General features: G+C 39.4%; 1 long non-coding RNA gene across 1 annotated transcript in view; it reads right to left on the bottom strand.

Annotated features, from left to right (window-relative positions):
• Positions 1-6,052: 6,052 nt before the first annotated feature.
• LOC140514251 (uncharacterized) overlaps positions 6,053-13,505 on the bottom strand; it is a 28,785-nt gene continuing 21,332 nt past the window's right edge. Inside the window, exon 3 of the long non-coding RNA XR_011970515.1 lies at positions 6,053-6,537. This is a non-coding gene — a long non-coding RNA (uncharacterized lncRNA). The remainder of the gene's footprint in view (positions 6,538-13,505) is intronic.

Raw genomic sequence — 13,505 nt, 5'->3', positions numbered from 1 at the left:
AGTGGTGTGGCATAGGAAGGAAAATGGTGTAGCAAAGGGGAAGGGGGGAAAGACAAGCCTATTCCTCCCTGTCCTCTTTGAAAACTGAAGACAAACAACAACTTTTCAGATTTATTTCCACTTCTCCCCTTCATGTACTTACATTCTAGGCAAAGTAACCTCTCTGGAATTTCCTGAGGATGAGGGTGATGTTTCAGAAGTGAAGGGGATTTTTTCCCTCCCTATCCAGGTAGCAATGATGACTCCTGGAACTGAATGGCTAAAAACATATGCTACCTAGGTAAGACCTAGGGCCCCTAGCTATCTCTTACCCTGAGAACAGTTACTGAAAACCTGAGATGGTTGTTTCTGGCCTTGGAGGTGATTTCATGAATTCAGCAGTTTGGGAGCTCTTGGGTCCCTTCAGACAGTGCTAGCTACATAGCCAGAAGAGTCTTCTGCTGTCACAGACTTCTCACAGAAGTTGATCACCAGCAGAAGGAGGGTCCTGAGGCATGGGCTGGTGTGCCAGAAGAAATGAGCAATGATGAAACTATCAGTTAAGGTTCACACAATGTCCCAAACTGTTTTAATTATTGACCTCTTGTGAGAGTATGATAGGGTTTATAAGTTACCATTACAGTCAGTCAATAGTTAAAAAGTATTCATTAAGCACCTAGTATATGCCAGGCACTGTGCTATTTCATATTTTAAATCTTTATCAATGCACATTTATGTCTTGTGCCTTTATAATTTTCTTTGTGTAAAGTGAATAGCTGTCATATGCTTGATTTTTATATCCTACCCTTCTACTTATATTTCTAAACATTCCAGCTCCCTCAAATCTAATCTTTCTGAAGAGATTTTTCCTAGAACTTCAGAGCAGAAGCATTAAGAGTCAGAAAGCAAGGAGGGAAGAAAGTGACTCCTCACTCTTTAAAGCTAAGACTCTATGAGGCCTGAATCCAGTCAGTGCATGCCATCCCAGAGCTAGGTCCTTAGTGAGAGAAAATGAGTATATTATGTTCCTCGAGCTTTCGTTAGTGAGTTGTTACATTTACTCATTTGTGTGTGTGCTGTTTCAAATGTGAACTCCATGAGGACAAAGACTACTTTCATTTTGGTTTTGTATCTCCACTGCCTGTCATGGTGCCTGGCACATAGTAGGAGCTTCATAGATGCCAGCTGAATTTGGGGTCATAGATTTAGAGCTAGAAAGGATCTTAGAAACTTCAAATTCAATCTCTCTTATTTCAGAGATAAGGAAACTGAGTCCCAGGTTTTTCATCATTCATTACCTAGGATCTGTGTTGAAGACAGGAAGATATTGAGAGAATCAAGTCTATACCTCAGTATTACTTCATTTCCACAACTTGTGCACACACAATGGGGAGATGTGTAAATGTAGTCCTTCTAAAGAGGCAACCAGGTGGCAAGGTGAACAGAAAAATTGACTTGGGCTTACCCTCAGACATTTACTAGTTATGCAACCTTGAGGGTGTCACTTAACTGCCATCTGTCTGCCTCAGTTTCCTCATTTGTAAAATGAGGGGTCATAATAGCCCCTACCCCCAGGGCTGTTGTTAGATCAAATGAGATAGTATGAGCACTTAGCACAGTACATGGCGCACAGAAGGTGCTTCATAAATGTTTCCTTCCTTTCAAAGAATCCTCTCTGAGAATAACCATGCCCCAAATTCCAAAGTCAGCAGCTACGGGAAGAGTAAACATTTCTCTGTTTTACTTTCTACCTTAGCCCTCCAAACCCTCTCAGATAACACCATCTCCTGGTCACATTTTCTTTACTCAAAGTTTCACCATGATAGTAGCAAAGGGACTGGTTGGCAAAGTAACCTTTTTATCAGTAACTTAAGTAAAGTAACATTTCTAAGGGGCTCCAAGCAAGTTTGCTCACTGTTCGACCTTGGACAGTTCTAGACTTTATTAGCCCATCCCCCTGCCTAAAAGACACTGTGCTAAGAAGATCTGATTAATATCTTCCATGGAAGAGACAGCAGAGAATGACACTACATGCTGGAATTAATGTCAAGTGTTTCACAAACCTTAATGACCTACATGAATGTTATTGCGGATATTAATAATGGAAGATGAAGAAGAAAAAAAATGTGGATAACAAAGAAAGAATTATGTGAACAACAAAAACTAGGTGACCACCAAAGTGCAGGAATTAGAGGGATTTCCACACAGTCCCCCTACCAAAAACAGTGCAATCCACTCCTCAATGCATGAAATCCCCTTTTGATTTAATTCAGCATTCATCTAACATTTATTAAGAGTCTAGTGGGCTCAGGGAATAATGCTAAATACCAGAGGATAAACAAAGTTTAGATAAAATATAGTACTTCCTCTGAAGGTTGTGGGATTTGTCCTTCATTCTTGAAGAGGACCATGATATCAGGAAGATGACACCATAACTTGCAAGTCAATTGGATTTTAGTGAAGAAGAGTTGTCCAAAGTCACCAGCCTCACACTCTCCTCTAGAGCCATCTGGGTCCAGTGGCCAGATATAGATCAGGACAACTGGAGATGACCCAAGGTATGCTGGGAGACTTTGACCCTTTTAAGCTAAGGCCTTTCCAAGTCAGTGTCTAATCAGTGATTAGGGTTCTTTAAGAATAAGCCAAGAGGTAGCCTTTTCAATCCAAAAAAAGAAAAGATAAGATAAAACTCATTGGAAAAGACCCTCAGGGCTTCTGGGCAAAAGAGAAACAATTACTATTTACATTCACTCTGAGCCATCAGGCCCCCCCAAAATAACTTCCCCTGAAGGAGCTTGTAGTCTGTGGTTCAGTCATGTCCAACTCTTTGTGATCCTGTGTGGGGTGTTCTTGGAAAAGATACCAGAGTGGGTTGACATTTCATTCTACAGCTCATTTTACAGATGAGGAAACTGAGGCAAACAAGGTTAAGTGACTTGCCCAGGGTCACACAGTTAGCAAGTGTCTGAGGCCAATTTGAATTCAGGTCTTCCTGATTCTAGGTCTGGTGCTCTATCCATTGCACCACCTAGCTGCCCTGTTTATAATCTATCGCTGGGCTAAGACATTAACACAGATTACATATAAAATAATGCATGATGAACATAGATCTGACCATGTAGCTCACTTGCTCCAGAAAATTCAGTAACTCTATGTTGCCTCTAGGACAAAATAGAATTATCTTTTTTTGAATTTCCATCTCCTCATATTCTTCTTCTCATCTTCTTCGGCTGGTGACAAAAGGCGCTCACCCATGAACTCTCCATTCCAGCAAATAGGCTCTAGCCTGTCCATGACATCCCATTCCCCAATACCATGCCTTGTTCTTCCTACTCATCTTCACCCTTCTCACTAGCTTTCTTTAAGTCTCAGTTCAAATCATACCTTCTATGATAGGTCTTTGCTAATATCTGGGATTGGTAGTGTCATCCCCCAATCCCTCATTTCATATTTATTTTGCATAGGATTTTTATTTACTTATATGACCACCAGATGTCAGTGATGAGCGCAATCTGCTGAGCAGTCAGTCACACATTGAGACAAATTAAGTATATTCTGACAGCTCTCTCCCATTCTGAATCTTTTCCATCCTGGGGTTCCATCCTTTGGAGAAAGAGAAGAAATGCTGAACACTTCAAAGTTTATTCATCTCACTATGCTGTTTACAGGTACTACACTATGGATCCAAGACATTGTTCCTCAGATAAATTATTGTCTTTCTAAATGCTCATGTCCTTGAACACCCAGTCAGAAATCTCACCATGGGAGTGTTAACTTGGTTTGGATGGGGAAAAAAACCCTAATTTTTGAAATCTGCTGCCCTTTTAGGTCCTACACACACACACACACACACACACACACACACACACACACACACACACACACACACACAGTTTCAATTCTCACAATCAGTCTTCAAGTAAACAGAATTGGAACAGATTTAAATGCTTATCTAAATATTAATACATAAATACACATATTCAGAAAGATATTCAAAACCACATAGTTTGCAGAGATAGCCATTTTAAAAGTGACTGTGGGCTTCTGGTGGAGGTGGGGTTTGTGAGGTTAGTTAAGAAGAGTTTGGTGGTCTCCCCTCCATCCAGCTTTTCCATTAGGGAATATGGAAAGCAAGAGAAGAACCTGGACAATCATAAAGTAGTATCATCAAAGGTCCTGGTTCTGCACCTCTGATGGTTAATTACAAATCCTCAGATTCTCTTTTGCTGGGGATGGCAACACCTGATGTCATTCAGCTCAACCTTTGATGTCACCTTAGGTATATGGACCAAATTCCATCCTTGTTGGATGCTGGACTTTCTCCTAACATCCATTTTTTTTGTATTTGACTACCAGGTGACAGTTTCTTTTTTCTGCCTCCTGACCCCTTTGTCTTTTGAGAACTGGCTTGGCTTTTTCTCTACCCCCAGATTTCTTCAAAGTGAGAGTCAAACCACAGTACTAATTTGCTAATTTGCCTTCCAGAAAAGTTAGAAACCCCTTGGAATTAGCCAGTAAACATTCATTAAGTGCCTACTCTGTACCAGGTACTGTGATAAGCACTAGAAATACAAAGAAAGGTAAAAGATAAGTCATACTTGCAATAAACTTAGTAATGGAGAAGACAACATAAAAAAAAAAAAAAAACAATGGACAAAGATATGGAAAGACAAGGTGGGGATAATCAAAGGAAAGTCTCCAGAATTAAGAGGAACTGGGAAAGGCTCCCTATAGAAAGTGAGATTTTTAGCTAGAACTTTCAAGCTAAGAAAACTAAGAAGCAGAGATGATAAAGCACAGCATTCTGGGCACAGAAAATGTCCAGACTTGAGAGATGGAGGGTCTTATTCAAGGAACAGCAAGAAGTCTAGTGTCACTGGATTGGAAAGTATATGGGATATTGAGGACCAGCACCCTGGTGTGAGGACTCAGAGAGTCCTTTTCCAGGCTGCTCATCCACCTTTGGCATTCATCTGTCATCCAGCTTTCACCTGTGGCTCCAAGAAGCTGGAACTTCCATTTCCCCAACTATAAATGAAAGGAGCTCTATCTGACCTCAGCAGTCCATTCTGCTCCAGATCTAGAATTCTATAATCCCCATCCACTGGTATTAGCCTCACTGCTTCTCTCTCTTTCTCTCTCACCAGATGTCAACACCTCCAAATTCTCTAAGAAAACTGAAGCCATCTGTCCAAAGTGACCTAATCTTCCCTCCACTCAACTTGAAGTGCCCTGACATCATACCTTTTCTTAGCCTTTACTTTAAGGAAAAATTCTTTACTTAAGGAAGAGGGGACCACTCCTGATAGCTTTGCTCTCAGTGTCACCCTGTCCTATCTCCTCCAGGCCTTTGCCCCCTTGATCATTCTGTCTTTCATTTTTTTCTCTTTCTTTCTACTGGTTCTATCCTTTTCCATCATCTAGACACATTCACAGATCTTCTCCATTTAAAAAAAAAATCTTTTACTCTGCCATCGCTTATTCTCTCATCTCTTTCACTTCCAAGGTCTTAGAGTTACCTAAGAATTATCTATATGTTTTCTTGATACCACCACCCACAGATATTTAATCCCCTTGCAATTTGACTTCTTACCACTCAGCTAAAGCTGTTTCTCCAAGGTTACCAGTAATCACTTCTTTAGCTGAATCTGATGACCTTTTAGACTTCTCTCATTAATTATCCTTTGGATCATGCTTTAGCTTTCAACACTTAGCAACCATCCTCTCTTACTGGTTTTTCTCTTTTCCCCTCGTTTCTAGGATGCAGCTTTCTTCTGGGTCAGCTTGTCCTCATTTTCCTTTGCTGAGTCATGAACCAACCTCTCCCCCTCCCCTGAGTGAATTTGTTGCCAAGATTCTGTACTGGACCCTGTTCTTTGCTTTCTACACTATTTCTCTTATTAATCTACTCCTATGAGGTCCATTTTTAAATTATGAATTTTAAAAACTGGAACATTCCAACAAATTACAGGTTGGGAAAGGTGATTATATGAAACCAGGAACTTTGATTACATAGATTATCTTAAGGGTATATTAAATTTAGCATGATATTACTAACATTGTCATGGTCATCTGTTGCTCTTCTGGATTTTTTTCTGCCCTCTTCTGTGTTTTCAATTTTTTCATTGTTGATCTTTTATTTATTGTCCTCTTTTCTTGCATCACAATCACTAACCCACATTCCCCAAAACAAAAGTGCTTTCTCTTGAAGATATGCATATTTCTGGAAAAAATCAGCATTTTGGCTGTATATGGAAATGTATGCCCCAATGGGCAGCCATAGTCTATCATCTCTCTGCCAAGAAGTGGGAGGCATGCTTCATTACCAGTCTTCTAGAGACATGATTAGTCATTTAATCGATCATGTATCTTAAATAGTTCAATGTTGTTTTCCTTTATTTTACTGTACAAATTGTTATCCTGGTTCTGATAACTCTACCCACTCCCCAGCAGTTCATGTAAGGATTTCTGGGTCATTTCTTCTGGTACAGCAATATTCCACTAATTTCACGTAGCCATTCCTCAGCTGATGGTCACGTACTTTGTCTCCAAGTTTACCTAAAGGAAAAGTGCTGCTATGAATACATTTATGCAAATAAGACCTTTCCCTCTGTCTCTGCCCCTTTTCATGTAGGGATATCGCTCATTTCAAGAATATACCACAAACTTTAGGGACTTTTTGACCAGAGCTCCAAATTTCTTTTTGGAATATTTGGAATAATTCACAACTCCAGCAACAATATATTGGTGTACCTGTCCTCCTACGGTCCCTCCAGAACTTGTCATTTCCTCTTTCTTGTCGTATTTGCTAATCTGATGGGTGTGAAGTATAATCCTCAGAGCTGCTTTAATTTGCTTTTCTCTTGTTATTAGATATTTGAAGCATTGTTATATGATTGTTGGTAGCTTGAATCTCTTCTTTGGAAAATGCCCTGTTTACATCCCTTAACCCCCATTGTCATGGTCACTCTGCCTTGAGACCTCCATGTCACCCTTCTCTCTTCACTCTCCATCACTACATATTTCTCATCAGTTTCCGGATTTCATCATTTGTACCTTCACAACATTTCTCATGAAAATCCCCTTCTCTTCACTGGCCCTGCATTGCCCTAATTCAGTTCTACATTACCTCTCACGTTGCCTCCTGTAAGACTCTCTGGATTCTCTTCTCACTCCAATCCACATGGTCAGGAAAGTGATCTTTCTAATGCACAGGTCTGATCATGGCAACTCCATACTCAATAAAATGCATTGATTTCTTTTACTTCTAAAATCAAACATAAACTCCTTTATTTGACATCCAAAATCTAAAATCTGGCCCCTTCCTACCTCTCAAGTATTAGACACTAACACACAAGTACACGTACACAATATAGTCCAGATGTACTATCCTACCTGCTGATCTATACACCAACCTTCATCTTGAGTCTCTGTGCCATGGTATTGGTGATATCCCATGCGACCAAGGCATTGTCTTCACCAACCCATCTCATAGTCTCTCATTTCCTTCAAAACTCAGTTTAAACAATATCTTCTACATGAAACTTTTTCTGATCTCCCTACCTTCTAGTTCTGCCTTCCCCAACTGCCTGTTATCCATTTTGTGTGAAAGGCAAAGCTGACCTCTAAAACAGGGTTCCTGTCCTGATACATACTGACTGTGTCACCCTGGGTAAATCCCTTAACCTTTTAGTACTTAGGCTATTCTCTAAGACTCTTAAGTTATAGAGAAGGTATCCATCCACACTGGCAAAGAGAATTTCTTCACCAGAGCTCCTTTTACCAATTAAAAAGTCTTCTCTCTCTATCCATATAGGGACTCATACCCTTACATGTGGGTGCAAAGGAATATAAATTTTAATCACTTATACATCACAAGGTATCAGGGTTTGGCAGCTAGATTTTTCTTCTTCTCTACTTACTCTGTCATTGGTTGTTGTTGTTTTTTCAACTGGGACAATTAACTCTTCTGTCTTATGTAGTTTTCATTTACAGTTTGTTGAAATATAGCTTTAAAAAACCAGGCTTTGATAAAACCCATTGGGATTCAAGTGCAGCTACTTGACTAGACCTTTAAACCCAAATCACTGGCTTTCAGTGATTAGCCAATAAATAGGTCCTGGACCAAACCTCATTTGCTCATTGTTTGGGTTTTGATGACTCAGAGTGATTGTGAATAGCAATTGTTTCTGTCCTGGCTAGAAAGTCTGAGTGTCTTCTTCCTACCAGACTGATACTTTTGTGAAGGCAAACTAGGTCATCCTTTGACCTAATTCTTACCTGGCCTTTAGTCACTAGATGGGTGTTGCCTCAGACCAACTGAGACCTGGGAAAGACCTAGCTTAAAAAGGCCAAAGTCTCCCACTGCATCTGGGGCAATGGCCAGTCATCCTAACCTTCGTCTTGCTACTGGGCTCCAATGGCTTTAACGAGAGAGTGAGGCTGATGCAGAGTTTTGCATCACTGAAATCCAAGTCTCTCACAAGTCAAGACATTACCCTCTGGATGAAATTGGTCCTCTTCAAGAATGAAGGGTGAGCAAAAGTAGCCATACAAATGAAATCACAGGTGTGCCATCTATCCCCTCCTTGTGCCTATTATTATGTACGTGCATGTTTTCTCCTTCATTCTCCTCCTCTTTAGATTGTAATTTCCTTGGAGGCATGGATTGTTCCATTTTTTTTATTTGCGTTACAAGAACCCAAAACAGTGCCTAGGACATGTCAGACCCATAATTAATAATACTTGCTTGAAACTGATAACTCTTCATTAAGCCACTCTATTTCCATTGCCTCTGTCTTTTTCAAGAAGTTTGGGTTTGCTGAAGGGTCAATGACTCTTTGTTTTGTCTGACCCCTGGCTGCCACAGATGCACAGCTTTACGAAGGATGCTGCTGCCTTTGGATGAAGTATCATGATATCTGACAACTTCGAATGATTTTTCACATTGTCCAGTCAATGGAATGGCCATTGGGCTATTAGTTTTCATTTTCCTATAGGTAGCTCTAGCTTGGAGAAAGAGAAATTTGGAGCTGTTTCATGTTTCCAGAACACAAAAAGGTTAGTGCTTTTCTGCCTCTACAGAGGAGCACCAGAGTGTTTTTCTGAATATACAGACAAGAGCCAGAGTTCCAGACAAGCTCCTCAAGGGAAAGAGTAGCAGGGGAAATTGGGTACCTTGTCTTCTTTGTCTATGGCTTTTGAAGGATTGTGTGTCTTCAGATCAGGTGGAAAAGAACTTCTTTATTTTGTCTGGCAGAACAACGGAGTGAGGTTCAGAGTCCTGTGAAGATTGTCTGTCTTTCTTAAAGCCTGTGCTCTCTGTGTATAATTCTTATTCCCACTCAACCCCGCCCCCCACCAGCACCATCCTCCTCCTACATCCTTCTGTCTAGCAGTTTTTCATAAACATTTCCACAGTCTCTTACACTTGACCTTTAGAGAAAATCAATCAAGCTGTAAGATTGTGGATACTCGAATAGGAATATCTGATTTTTTTAAATTAAAAAATGCTTCCTCTTTCACCTTTAAAAATCTTTTCATGATCATTCTGGTGGAGAAATTGGAAGAGGCATGCATACTCACAAACAGAGGCTTGGAGACTGATTCTAGTGGATAAAATAATTTTTGTCTTTAACAATTCCCAAGTTCTGAACTTACAGGTTAAATTTTATTCAGTATTCTAAAATAAGTACAATTTAAAGGAAAGTAGCTGAAGCAGTGCTCTGGAGTGGAAACAACATTAGATTAGAAGCTGGAGAACCTGAATTTGAATTCTGGATCCACCACTTATGACCTGCGGGACTTTGAAAATATCACTTAACCACTCTGAGACTCAGTTTCCTTCTTTGAAAAGAATAGGACACTGGAATAGATGACTACCAAACCCTTTCCAGCTCTAAAACTAATGGTGCAATTTTCTGTTTAATGAAATTAATGTTCACTAAAGATGTTTATGGAGCAGTTAGGTGGCTCAGTGGATAGAATGAGGAGCCTGGAAGACTCCTCTTCAAATGAGGAGTTCAAATCTGGCCTCAGATACTTGGTAGTTGTGTAGCTGTGGGAAAGTCACTTAAACCTGTTTGCCTCAGTTTCCTCATCTATAAAATGACCCAGAGAAGAAAATAGCAAGCCACTTCAGTGTCTTTGTCAAGAAAAACCCCAAAATGGAGTCTTGAAGAATAGGACATGACTGAAGCTACTGTACAACAGCAGACTATATAGTCTTTAATGTGTAAGGTCCCTTTTTCACCTAGGCAGTTATGCACCCACCACTCATTTGTTGAGCACCCATGACATAAACAGCTCTTATCCATGGGACCATAAATTGAGAGCTAGAAAGGACCTTGGAGATTTTGTCAAATATCATCATTTTAGAGATGAGCCTGAGCCCTATAAAGGTGATGACTTTCTCAAGGCTATACAAGGAGTGAGTGACAGAGCAAAGTATTCAGAATCTAAATCCAACACTCTTCCCACTGCATTACACTGGTTTAATTGTGTGTGTGCATTGGAACACACACAGGTAGCAGCAGCTCAAAGTTTTTTGCTTTTCATTTTCCTACAGCTAGTTCTAGCTCTGAGAAATAGAAATTTGCAGCTATTCCAGAACACAAAAGAGTAAGTGCTTTATACCTATGCAGAATGAGAATCATTAAATTTTCAGTGTGATCATTTTTAATCTCAGAAATTGGCAAATGTTATGAATCAGGGCTTGATTCATTGTTTTAAATTAAGAAAGTGATAGAGAAAATCTTAATAATTCAGATTAAACTTCAAAGTATTTCCCATGTACTTTTTGGGGGGAGGAGAGTCAGTTATGAACTATTTACCAGCACATCAAAAGTGAGGGAGAGATTCTACTTCTGACTTCCACGGGAGAAGGTTCTGGGAGGAATATGAGGAAAGAATAGTATTTGAGCAAGATAAGATGTTGGCTTGGGATTGGGAGGGGATATGGATAAATTGGAGAGAAGCTGAGGGAAATTTTGAAGGAAAATCATCTCGGCCCAGATATTGGTCCATATTCTATACCCAGGATAAAGGAGTAGGATCAAAGACAATTAAGAAGATATAAAAGGATTGAGGGGAATTATGTACATCCAAGGATGATTAGAGAGGAGAATCTGATGAAGAATATTAAAAAAGAAAAGGGGAAGGTAGTTGGCAAGAAAAGGCAAGGTCAGCAAAAAGAGTTAAATGGAGCAACTAATGGGTAAAGAAATTGATACAGTGGATTGTTGGGGGAAGCAAGATGAAGATGGGATATGGGTACAAGTTGAAAAAGAAAGTGGAGTATGACTGTGAAATTGTCATTGAGACTAAGACAAAGAATGTGAATAGGACTGACAAGTTACTAATAGTAAACATTGGCTGTAAAAGTACTGCTTAAGGTTGAGGTATAAATACTCACAAGTGATTTATTTTAAAAGCAATACTGAAAACATTAACATTGAATTGACTGTGGAGTTAATGGATCTGTATTCAAATCCTACCTCCAGTATCGTCTCTTTGTGTAAACTTGTGCATAAATCTTTTTACTTCCCCACAATTCAGTCTTTTCATCTGCCAAACAGATGGCCACATAGGGTCCTTCTGTCTTTGATTTGCATCAGTTATGTGACACTTGTATTTCTATCCTTGTTGAATGATTTTTAACTCTTTTATGTATAGGTTGATGTCCCTGGAGAGGACAAAGTGAAAGAATTCAAAGAACTCCTTTCTACTCTACAGGTTGTGAGGCTCAATGAAGTCTTCCTAAAGAAAATACAAGCTAAGTGTCAATGAGAGGAGTATAGGGAAGGGGATTTGTTCTTTTTTTAGGAAGTTAGAGAGAACTCAGAGAGTTAGAGAGAAGTCAGAGAGTAGAAAGGGGATGGAAAGGATGGATGCACAATTACATTTTTAAAAACAGATTAGAGGCTCTTCCTGAAGAGAAGGAAGCTGGATTATAAGAACCTGCTGGTCCTCCAAAGAAAGACAGAGGGAGGCAACAGAAGCCACCTGAGTAAGATATTCTAGTAAGAGTCTGCAGAAAAATCAGAGTAGTAATAGTAGTTGGAACTCAAGAGTATAAAAATAGCTATATGTCAACCTTACAGCAATAAAAAGCTCTTTTGTCTTCCTAGGGCATGTATTCAAAACCAGACAACCTTCCAGAATTTATCAAAATAGATAACTACTGGCTTCTCATGATTCCTATGAGTGTGAGTAACACTGCTAAAAGAAACTTAGAAGTATGGCTAATAGTTGTGAGTTGTGAGGGTGGGGAAGAACTGAAGGGTATTGAGGCACAGACTGTTTTCTTCCGCTGTTGTTCAGTGATGGCAAAGGATATGGAAAGAAAAAAAATCTGGGAAATGAAGGGCTAGCAGAAAAGGTGAGGTTCATTAATGGTGTATGAATTTCTAAATGACGGCTTAAAATATAGGGTTGACTGATTTCACAGCAGAGGTGAAGGACTCTTTGAAAATGTCATTTATAATGTATTTCTTAGGTATCTTTAATACCTAGTATAAAAGGCTTTAAACAAAATAGGATGCAGGAGCAAGAAGGTTATGCATGTATAGTGAATAGGTAATATAAAGGAAAAAGAATAGTGACTCAGATACAGAAATTCTTGGAGATAAAATACAAGAAAAGAGACATTATTGAAACCACTCACCTTGAACAGATACACACAAGCATGGAATTATCTCTTTAAAGTATTGTCCTTTCCTATAGAGTTGTTTGGTGCTGAAAGGGGCAGAAAAAGTACTTTCCATAAAGAAAAATATCAAAATCAACTAGTAAAAAATATTATTTGTCATAGACGAACAGTTTGATGCCTGAAAAGAGTGGGGAAACAATATGGGTTTAATAGAAACTGCTAGGATTGTTGTATAAAGAAGCACAGCTGTGAGATGGGGCTTGTGTAGTTGGGATAAAAAAAAATGAACTGATAAATATAATGAATAGTTTAGTGGTTGAAAGGGGAAGTGAAATAGACTTTATTAAAACTGGGAGGATACAAGCATGAAGAAATGAGGTTTCAGGGACACAGAGTATGATGGGAACTTAGAGCTACCAGACATAATGGTAGCTTAGTTCATTTGCATATAACTGCTTAAGATTAGAATTTTTTTTAAACTGAGACATCATAAAATTATTTTGAGATCACGGGATGATTAAATAAATCTGATTGATTTCATAAAGGAGATTTGGTGAGTTCCTTTGTAATTGAAATGCTAAGTGTCAGGAGACACTGGTTTGGGCCATTGAGGCAGCTGAGGTTGAGGTTGGTGTGGTGAAGAGACTGAAATATGGCCAAGAGAGGAAGACTTAGCAGGTGGTCATTTTTGGTCAGAAAGTAGCTTTCCAGTTGAAACTGTTTGAAGAAACCAGCAGCAGGAGCAGATAGGTGGCAAGAGGTCTTCTCTTCCACTAATTCGTGATTGCCTGAATAAAGACTACCATGGCTATTCAGGGCTGTCATGGAGTTTAAGAGAGGTAAAGCCCTTCAGAAGACTGTTACTCCTTGCTGTCCC

Source organism: Notamacropus eugenii, chromosome 7, assembly GCF_028372415.1.
Source record: "Notamacropus eugenii isolate mMacEug1 chromosome 7, mMacEug1.pri_v2, whole genome shotgun sequence".
Lineage (NCBI taxonomy): Eukaryota > Metazoa > Chordata > Mammalia > Diprotodontia > Macropodidae > Notamacropus > Notamacropus eugenii.
Note: the sequence above shows the minus strand (reverse complement) of the source record. Positions and strands in the feature narration are given on the sequence as shown.